Raw genomic sequence first — 10,188 nt, forward strand, 5'->3', positions numbered from 1 at the left:
CAAGTCGCAAGTAAGTCTCAAGTCCTTCCAATCAAGTCTGAGTCAAGTCACAAGTTACGACACATTTGATCAAGTCAAGTCCAAGTCCAAGTCATGCCAAAGCCAAGTCAAGTCCAAGTCCAAGTCTTATTTTTTCCAAGTCCTTAACAAGTCACCTTGTATTCTATGTGCAATATTGACAATTACCTTTGGTCATAAATTCATTACCTCATATCCCCCTTCGGCAGTTATGTCCCTTACGAATATCGACCATGGTATACCATGATGTCTTGCTTTTTTGAGTATGGTTCTGCATTATTTTTTTGTTTGACTTGGTTTAACTATAAAATGAACCATGGTTTTACTCTGAAAACTAACCATGGTTTTACCATGGTTTATAATTATTCATTAAATTACACTTAGTTGCCGCTTCTTTTATCCAACGCACATATTGGTGACAGAGTCCTTGGAGCAATGTGGCAATGTGCCTTGCTCAAGGACACTTCAGTCATGGATGGAGGTGTAGGGAGAGGTGGGCCTAAAGTCCAGCTCCCTAACCATTACACCACAGCTGCAAACAAGTGATCATGTTTTTTTTTTTTTTTTTTGGGGGGGGGGGGGGGGGGGGGGGGGGGGGGGGGGGGATGACCATGAAACCCACAATTAACCATGGTTTTTGAGCATGGTTTGTGACTATGGTTAAACTATAGACACAAACCATGCGGAAAAAAACACAACATAAAAATCATGAATAACCATGATCCATGGTTAGTCAGGAACCGTGGTATTCCTGGTGACAAAAAAAAAAACATTGATAACCCCTAGTGATACTATGGATGGTTCAGAGTACTTAGAGAGACCATGGTTACCACAGTAAAACCATGGTTACTACAGTAAACCATGGACGATTTTCGTAAGGGGTTCTAAACAAAAATAGTAGGCCTATTGGTACTGTTTAAGGGTAAATTGTTTAGTTTTTATTTCTTTCATGCATTTTTTCCCACACACAAATACAAAAAATAATATATTCACACTTGGAAGGCTATTGCAAGTCATTGCAAGCTAAAACTGTCAAGTCTCGAGTCAATTGCGTACAAGTCGAGTCAAGTCGCAAGTCATTCCTACTATTGGCAAGTCAAGTCTCAAGTCAAGTCATTTGTGACTCAAGTCACAAGTCAGTCCAAGTCACAAGTCCACATCTCTGCCCCTAGGTACTTGTAGGTGTCAACTGTCCCCACTGTTTCTCCCTCAATAGAGACAGGCACCAGTGGTGGGGAGGTCCTTCTGAAGTCAACCACCATCTCTTTTGTTTTGGTGGCATTCAGCTACAGCTGATTGTCCCGGCACCATCTGACAAAGTTCTCCACCATTTCCCTGTACTCTCCTTCCTGTCCATCCTTGATGCACGCCACAATAGCAGTGTCATCAGAGAACTTCTGCATGTGACAGGTCTCTGTGTTGTAGCTGAAGTCGGAGGTGTACAGGGTGAACAAAACAGGGGAGAGCACCGTCCCTTGTGGCGCGCCCGTGTTACTGACTGCAGTCTGGGATGTATGGTCGCCGAGCCTGACGAACTAGAGCCTCTCAGTGTGTGTTTGTGTGTGTGTGTGTGTGTGTGTGTGTGTGTGTGTGTGTGTGTGTGTGTGTGAGTGTGTGTGTGTGTTTGTGCTTGTGTGTGTGTGTGTGTGTGTGTGTGTGTGTGTGTGTGTGTGTATGTGTGTGTGTGTGTGTGTGTGTGTGTGTGTGTGTGTGTGTGTGTGTGTGTGTGTGTGTGTGTGTGTGTGTGTGTGTGTGTGTGTGTGTGTGTGCGTGCCTCTGTGTGTGTGTGTTTGTGTGTGATGGGAACCTACTGAAGAAAGAAAGGAAGAAAGGAAGACAGAGAGAAAGAAAGGAAGACAGAGAGAAAGAACGTTGGAGAGAAAGAAAATAGAAAGTGAATGACAGTATGGGAGCGAAAGAGAGAGATAGGAGCTGGCTCATCATTTGTGTGTGCGTGTGTGTGTGTGAAGGCATGTGTGTGTGTGTGTGTGTGTGTGTGTGTGTGCGGGGGCGCGCGCGCTTGTGTGTGTGTGTGTGTTTGTTGTGTGTGTGTGTGTGTATGTGTCAGGGCGCGCGCGCTTGTGTGTGTGTGTGTGTGTGTTTGTTGTGTGTGTGTGTGTGTGTGTGTGTGTGTGTGTGTGTGTGTGTGTGTGTGTGTGTGTGTGTGTGTGTGTGTGTGTGTGTGAAGGCGTGTGTGTGTGTGTGTGTGTGTGTGTGTGTGTGTGTGTGTGTGTGTGTGTGTGTGTGTGTGTGTGTGGTTGTGTGTGTGTGTGTGTGTGTGTGTGTGAAGGCGTGCTGGGGCCTGTTGCAGGGGAGATGGTGAGTAATTATCACCTGTGAACACTCTGAGTCTTGAGATCTGCCGCATTGAAAAGATCTCACACATACACACACACACCCCATACGCACACACACACACACAGACCCTGGGAACAGTGCTAAGGTAAGGTGTGTGTGCGTGTGTGCGTGTGTGCGTGTGTGCGTGTGTGCGTGTGTGCGTGTGTGCGTGCCTGCGCACACAAACACACACACCCCGCACACACAGCAGTCCTGTATTCAAAGCTGCCTTTTCAGCTTTCTTGATTTCTCTCTGTCAGGCTTCTCTCTCTCTCTCTCCCTCTCTCTTTCCACATTTCTTGTGTGCTTTCTCTCTCTCTTTCCAGATTTCTTTTGTGCTCTCTCTCTCCTCCGCAGTTCCCATGTCAAGTCACTGGCTGCCCAAGAGCTATGGAGTCACACAGGACTCTGTGTGTGTGTGTGTGTGTGTGTGTGTGTGTGTGTGTGTGTGTGTGTGTGGACTACATATATCTAGCACCTTTCCACTCTTTTACTAATCCTGGGGGTCCCTCACATGAAATTACGGCTCACACACAATGGGTACGCCTCCGATGGCTTCACGGTAGCCATCCCACTTCTGACACCATTTGTAGCGAAGGGGAGTAGAGTTGCCCAGCTGGGACTCGAACCCAGACCTTCTGGGGTAGTAAACTGAGGCTCTGACTGCTACACCAAAGAGCCAGGCTCGTTGGCAAGTTAGTCAGAACACACCCACAACCCTAGTGATTTTCACTCCATCACAATTATATTATATTATATTATATTATATTATATTATATTATATTATATTATATTATATTATATTATATTATATTATATTATATGCTATTATAGACTATTATATAGGGCCTATCGCAGGCTACATCACAGCTGTCATGATGGTTAAGGAAATGATGGCTAGTAAGGAGAACGAATGACTAATGAGTCAGGGAAACCACTAGCCAAAATGGCTGGTGAACAAAAAAGTTAATGTCAAGCACTGGTGTTTGTGTGTGTGTGTGTGTGTGTGTGTGTGTGTGTGTGTGTGTGTGTGTGTGTGTGTGTGTGTGTGTGTGTGTCTGTGTGTGTGTGTGTGTGTATGTGTGTGTGTGTGTGTGTGCACGCGTCTGTGTGTGTTTGTGTGTGTGTGTGTAAGCGCGTCTGCGCGCGTGTGCGTCTGTGTCCGTCTGTCTCTGTGTGTGTGTGTGTGTGTGTGTGTACTGCATTTATATAGCGCCTTTCCACTCCTTTAAGCACTCAAATGGCTTTACATTGTATGCCTCACATTAACCGATTCATTCTCGTGGGGTTACATATCCTAGAGCCACCCAGTTTCAAATGCTGCCCACAAGGAATAGGAAGCTGTGAAGGTCAAAGCCCAACTCCCATTGTCATTGTGACACAGCATTTCACTGCACACAACAAAATTGCATTTATGCCTCACCAGTGCAAGGGGGCAAACCCCAATGGTTCCCGAAAGGGTGCAGTGTGGCGTGAAGGTACCAGTCATGGAGGATGTAGAGGCCGCCTCGCGGCTGCCTCTTCTCGAGCGGGTAAAAACTTGGATTCAACGCGTGTCGTAGAAAAATAGAGTTCTGGTTTATTTGCCACTCTTTCCAACTTAACTTAAATGTACAACAAACTAAAGGGGGTTCAAACTTAAAGCTCTATTTCGGAGGTTCTACTAAACACGGTTGAAAGATTGTTTGCCTCTACCGCTCTACCAGGCCATCTGAGTCAGGTGCTTTTATCAAAACGTCATCCAAAGCCAATTAGACGCGTCACTTCAGACAACCCAAACAGAGCGGCTCAAGCAAGACAATCCGACAACAAAATAACAATAATTACCAAACTAGATTTCATAAACATAAATACCACCACTCATAACCAAAATATCCAAATAATATATAAAAGGTTCATTAAACACAAAAATAGGCAAATGGCTCTAACAGAGGAGGATGGGGGACAGTAGAGTACCATGCTCAGGGTACCTCTGTCATGGAGGAGGACTCCTCTCCTCTCCTCTTCTCTCTTAAGGGCCGTACACACACGTCGCTGCTAGTTACTCGCTCAGCGGATGAAGTCAATAGAATGTCTACGTGTTCCAGCGAGTCTCGCTGGCGAGTAGGCGAGGAGAGTACAAGCGATGCGATGTGGGCGGGTTCCGAGATAAACTTATTTTATCTGCGAGCGACGCGAGTTAAGCGAGTAACCAATTGGAAAGCAGGATACAGATTATTGACAGGTGACGTTGCCCCTGTGGTGTTCTGACCACCTAACTTCTGCACGCCATCACACTTTGAAGTGTTGAGGAAAATACATCCAATACAGTGTACACCATCAAAGGCTCATATGCATGGTTGTGCACAGCACACGATCAACGTTAAACAGCGTAGGCCTACATTTTGTTTCGTACGGACGTTATTGGCGCGGACAGCGGGAACCATGACAACCAGTAAACAAAATCACCCAGAGCGAGTGGCAAGTACACTGATAAAAATATGGACCATGGTTTACTTAGAAAAACCTTGTACACCTTTTGCACACAAAAATACTAAGTAAATTTAACAAGGCAAATTTTAAGTAAAAATTTACTTGCAACTCCTTACAGTTTTTGTACTAGTAATACCCAAAAGTAATGTTCACCAGCTGAAAGCAAGTATTTTTTACTTAGACAATGTTTTGATTAAGATTTTAACTAGTAAAAACCTAGTACACCGTTTTGCACGTAAAAACTATAAGTAAATATTACTCATTTATACAGATTAATATCTCCCTGAAAAATGAAGACACAATATCCAGAATTTTGCCATTTATTTTTCAACGCAAAACCTGCATACAAAAAAGTGGGCATTTTGTACATGACAATATAAAATTCTTCAAGATACAATTAAATTCTTCAAGATGATAAAAATGAAACGTTCAATAAAACACTGGGGGAAAAAAAGCAAAAAAATAGGAATGGGAGCGGGTTTTTAAGCGTGTGGGTGCGCGAGAGAGACAGAGTAGGGAGGGTCCCACTTTGTGGCCTTTCTTGAAATGTTCAGAGACACTGTATTCTGTGATATAACTAAGACAAAGGAGGTGAAGTTGAGATAAACAGTTGAGCAATATTTGAGAAGAAGGACGAATAGAGTTGAACTCTCATTTTCTGTTCCCTCATCTGTGATCCTTCTTCTCAAGTTCTGCTTGACTGGTTATCTAAACTTGACCTCGCTGTCTTACTGTTATCATCTATCTCCATTTAGCTTAGCTCTTGTTCTTAATGTACCATTAAGAGAAGTAATCCAGAAACATTGATCACAGAACGGTATAAAAGTAATCTCTGGTCTGGGCCAATTTATATGAAACAACCTGCATGCGTGCGGCGACGCGCGTCTGTGTCTGTGTGTGTGTGTGGTGTGTGTGTGGTTCACGTAAGTGAGGAATGAGTTAGCCTTGGGTGGAAAATGTTTGCAAGGGAACCAACTAATTGGCCTATAGTGCACTATAATAAAATATTCAAAGAATAAAAATCTTTAAAATAAAAGAAAAACGCAATAAGTTGCCCATGTCCATTCTGTACATTATTGAACTTGTTGAACAAACCTAGCAAGACGCATAACTCAGACTTATGCACACAGACTTCAAAGTGAAGTCACTCATCCGTAATATACAATGGCATATTCTCCTTTTACAGTAGTAGATTTACCCTCAAAGAACCCACTTATTGAGTACACAAAGCCCATGAGCAGAATGCAAGTACTGGTGAGTGATGTGGGTCCTATAAATGATGCAAAGACTGAGAGGGAACTTAATAACTGGACCTATAGTACACAGTAATGAAATTCAAAGTAAAAAAGAATGAAAAGAAAGACAAATCCAACCTGTACAGGCCCATTTTTACATTAATCAAGCAAGACGCATAACTCAAAGCCCTTCATGAACAGTTATGAACAAGCTCACAATTCAATTGCATCTGTGCCGCATGTGCTGTAGTTTCATTTCCCTTTTACAGTACCAGTTTCCTCCACAGAGAATCCACTTTGGGGGAGAACTTAAAATCATCCAAACTCCAAAAACAACTTTTGAAAAACTTCAAATGTATATTGCAATTTTTGGGGGATATCTGAGATCTAAGGGAGTACACAAAGCCCATGAGCAAAAATGCAAGCATTGGTGAGTGTGTTTACAACCACCCAATACCTCTGTACCATCGATCACAATTGATGACAGCAGTTTGGGGGACACCCTCTGCAGCACTGCCAGCACAAGGATCTTGATCTCATGGTCTTTGATGTCTTGTTCGATGGCAGCCTGGGAAACATCCTGCGAACACAACACAAAGAAGTAGTCAAAAATGGAACAACCCATACATTCCAATACTTAAAAATCAGCCCATTGTAAAAGGGGTAGGAAAGATTCAAGATTCTTTTTAATGTCCCGAAGGAAATTGGTCTTGGACATATATAGCTGCCACATACACACAACACTGATACACATGACGCCAAAAAACAATAAACAAAACAAAAAACAGGTACATACATACATACATGAAGTGCCAACATAGAGATACTCAAGTGCATATCTACTACAGCCTCCTACACACATACATGGCATTACAAGGATGGTAGTTGTTTAAGACCTGCGTTCAATAGGTTCACAGACACATCAGGACACACACCTAGTAGTCTTTAATGAGCTCCTCTGCCGATTCTCCCAGGAAATGGATCAGACAACGGATGACCGCATCATGGCTATAGATCTGTTTCTGTTAAAAAACAACAGCATAAATAACTATCAATGCTTAAAAGAGCAAAGGAACACCAAAACAATAGAATGACGTTTTCAAGTCAATTATAACAACACTGATAGCGAATCCATATATCACGGACTGCTGGTGTGAATTTTAAAGGCAACAGGTGGAAATGAAAAGGATATTTTCAAGACATCCCTTAAAATTAGTGATTCGTTAGGTGGCATCCACAGACCATTTCTCTGTTCAGCTCCAATTTTGGCTTATGCTTTAGTTGCATTTTGCCATTGGCCTCATGCCTTGATGAGCATAAGGTGGTGACCATATTTCACTGAAGTCCCCAGGCAGTGCAAGATGACAACTTCAATGTGAACTGTGCCAAGAATATCTTGTGTGTCTGTCTGAAGTGTACAGAACATGGAAGAGACATCTGGATACAGGCCAGCGTTTCAGGGACTTGACACAGCTCACATTGAGTATCTGCAGGTCCTTATTAGCAGGAATGTACTGTAATATTATTTTGCCCCTAACTGATGTACTCCAGTGGCTGATAAGTCACCATATGGGCTTTCACAAAAAGCAAATGTGACCAAGTCCATCAGACAGAAAGGAGAACAAGATAGTGTGTGGACACCTGCAAATGTAACAGGCAAGTAACCCTAGGGGCTGATTACAGGATAAGTGGGGTTTAGAAATGCACAGATTGTTCTTTTTTTGATGTTCTCACCTGACTGAACTGAGTGACTCCAAGAAGGCTTGTTTATTTTTGTGCCTGCAGTCCCACCCTTTGTCTTGAAGATGGTCAGGAGTTTTTGGAGTGTAGAGAGATCCATCTTAGTCAAAAAGGTTTGGTCCAGATGGATAGTTGTGATCCTCTTGAACTCCTCCTTTACCCTAAAACAAAGAAAGGAAGACACAAGCATACAACACACAGACACACATTGAAGTGTTTTAGATTGGAGGAAATGCATGTATGTAGATGGGTGGACAATCTCTTCTTTATTTCTACTTAATGGACCGTTAATTTCAGATGTGTATAAATAAAAGCTATATGAATGAATTAAAGACCTTTCAACCTGAATTACACTTCAAAATATCTATGACAGCATTGAAGGTGTGACATAAACATTCATGTTTACCTGAGACTCATAGAAAAGGGCAGCAGCCATCTCGCCATGACATCTGGGACTGAGGGCATCTGGTGACAACCTCCAACCGTCGATACGAAAAGGTCTTCTCCATTTTTCTCACGGATAATCTCCTCGTTGTTGTTTGTTCTTTTTCACTTCTGTGAGGTAGAAAACCCCCCTCTCTTCTTCCATTGCCTCTTTTGTTTCTCCAATTTCAAAAATTTCTTGGGCCATGGTTGGGACAAGGGACTTTCATCAGATGATGACGAGAGCAAAATGTGTGTCCTGAGATGCTAAAGATGTGGATGACACGCCATCTGATTCTTCCACTGCACAGAGATCTACAATGACTGGTTTCAACTTTTAAACAACTTTGAGCGTACCCCTGTCGTGCACATCTTCTATAGAGGTCAGTGTAAAGAATTGCCCCCGAACTCCACATCTTGAACATTAGAAGAAAAGCCATCTGGAGTGCTGATGTGCTCTGGATGACAAGCTTGAGATCCTGAAGAGTTACTGGGGATACCGGATGGTAGAATCAATTTGCGCACAGTAAGATCATCAACAAAAATGACTCGCAGCTTTGCTTGTGGTGGACATCTGAGCAGGCAGGAAGACACTGGGGGGGAAAAAAGAACATCCATTTAGCTCATTCTAACAAATTAAGTTTTTTTTCTATCTTCAAATTTCATTGCTTACTTAAAAGGGAGTGTTAATGTGGTGTTTTAAGGTAACAACGTCGTCGGCCTGCGATTGTGTATATAGCCATGGGATAAAAATCAAGTTCATAAAATGAAAAAAGGAAAAACCGCAACACCGATGCTCCCATTTACTTCATTGTAATGTGACGTTGGGCCACCCCCCGGCCCTTCTCAGACATGATCTCATAACGTCTTTTGAACCTGCACCCGAAAAGCATCTGGATGTGCGTGAGATTGGACTTTGATATAAAAATCAAGTTCACAACTATGCTATCCAAAACCCAAGATGATCTGAGAAACTGCAGCAAAGGCAGGCAAACCTGCAGTTGAAGCATAAGGCAGCAACATTCACTGACACATAGCTTGTACCCGAAATAGCCACCTTTTGCTGTATTGTGAAAAAGTGTTGGCCTGATTGGTAAACTCCAAAGTGCCCACACCGCACAGTGTTCACTGCACACACAACGAAATTGCATTCATGGCCTCACCGTGCAAGGGGGCAGCCCCCAATGGCGCCCCCAAGGGAGCAGTGGGGCGGGACGGTACCCCTTCTCAGGGTAACTCATCCATGGAGGAGGATGGGGGAGAGCACTGGTTAATTACTCCCCCCACCAACCGGGCAGGTTGGAAAGTCGAAACCGGCAACCATTGGGGCTACAAGTCTGACACCACACACCAACCGCTTACCCATGGCTGCCTTCTGATTGGGTGGTCAACTTACCCTTAATGGGGTGCCTCGTGAAGGGTTAAAAGCTCCAGCTCTTCCTGTAAAATAACGAACACAGTGGACCATTAATTAATAATATGCACAATAACCACTTCAATAATGACAATGTTTCAACATTTTGAGAACGAAAAACGATGCATGATGATCTTTGGCGACAATTGAGGCAAAACTGTGTCACTTGCTTTTTAGTGTACTGAAGTAGGCAAGAATTAGGTTATGGAGAGTGTGTGAGCTCGAAGCCTAGCCCTGTAATGGTTGTGCCTTCATGGATAAAATAGACAGAGTGAAAGGGACATTTTAGATCTAACCATTATGCTGCCAAATGCTTGAACCAGCTTAATGTCAAAATCAGAACGGCCCCCAAACAATGTCGGGTAACGCGTTTTAATAAGGAAAACGGCTTTATTTTCATCTGCATTTAAGGGTTATCTACTCTCCATCATGCTTTCCTCCTACTTTGTATATCACAGCCACGAGGGCAGCCGCCATCTTACTTTGATAATAACGGTGAAATGAAATCATTCTAAAAATCGCTCTCAAAAACATTGTATTCGTGGCTCA

Source organism: Engraulis encrasicolus, chromosome 15 (assembly GCF_034702125.1).
Source record: "Engraulis encrasicolus isolate BLACKSEA-1 chromosome 15, IST_EnEncr_1.0, whole genome shotgun sequence".
NCBI lineage: Eukaryota > Metazoa > Chordata > Actinopteri > Clupeiformes > Engraulidae > Engraulis > Engraulis encrasicolus.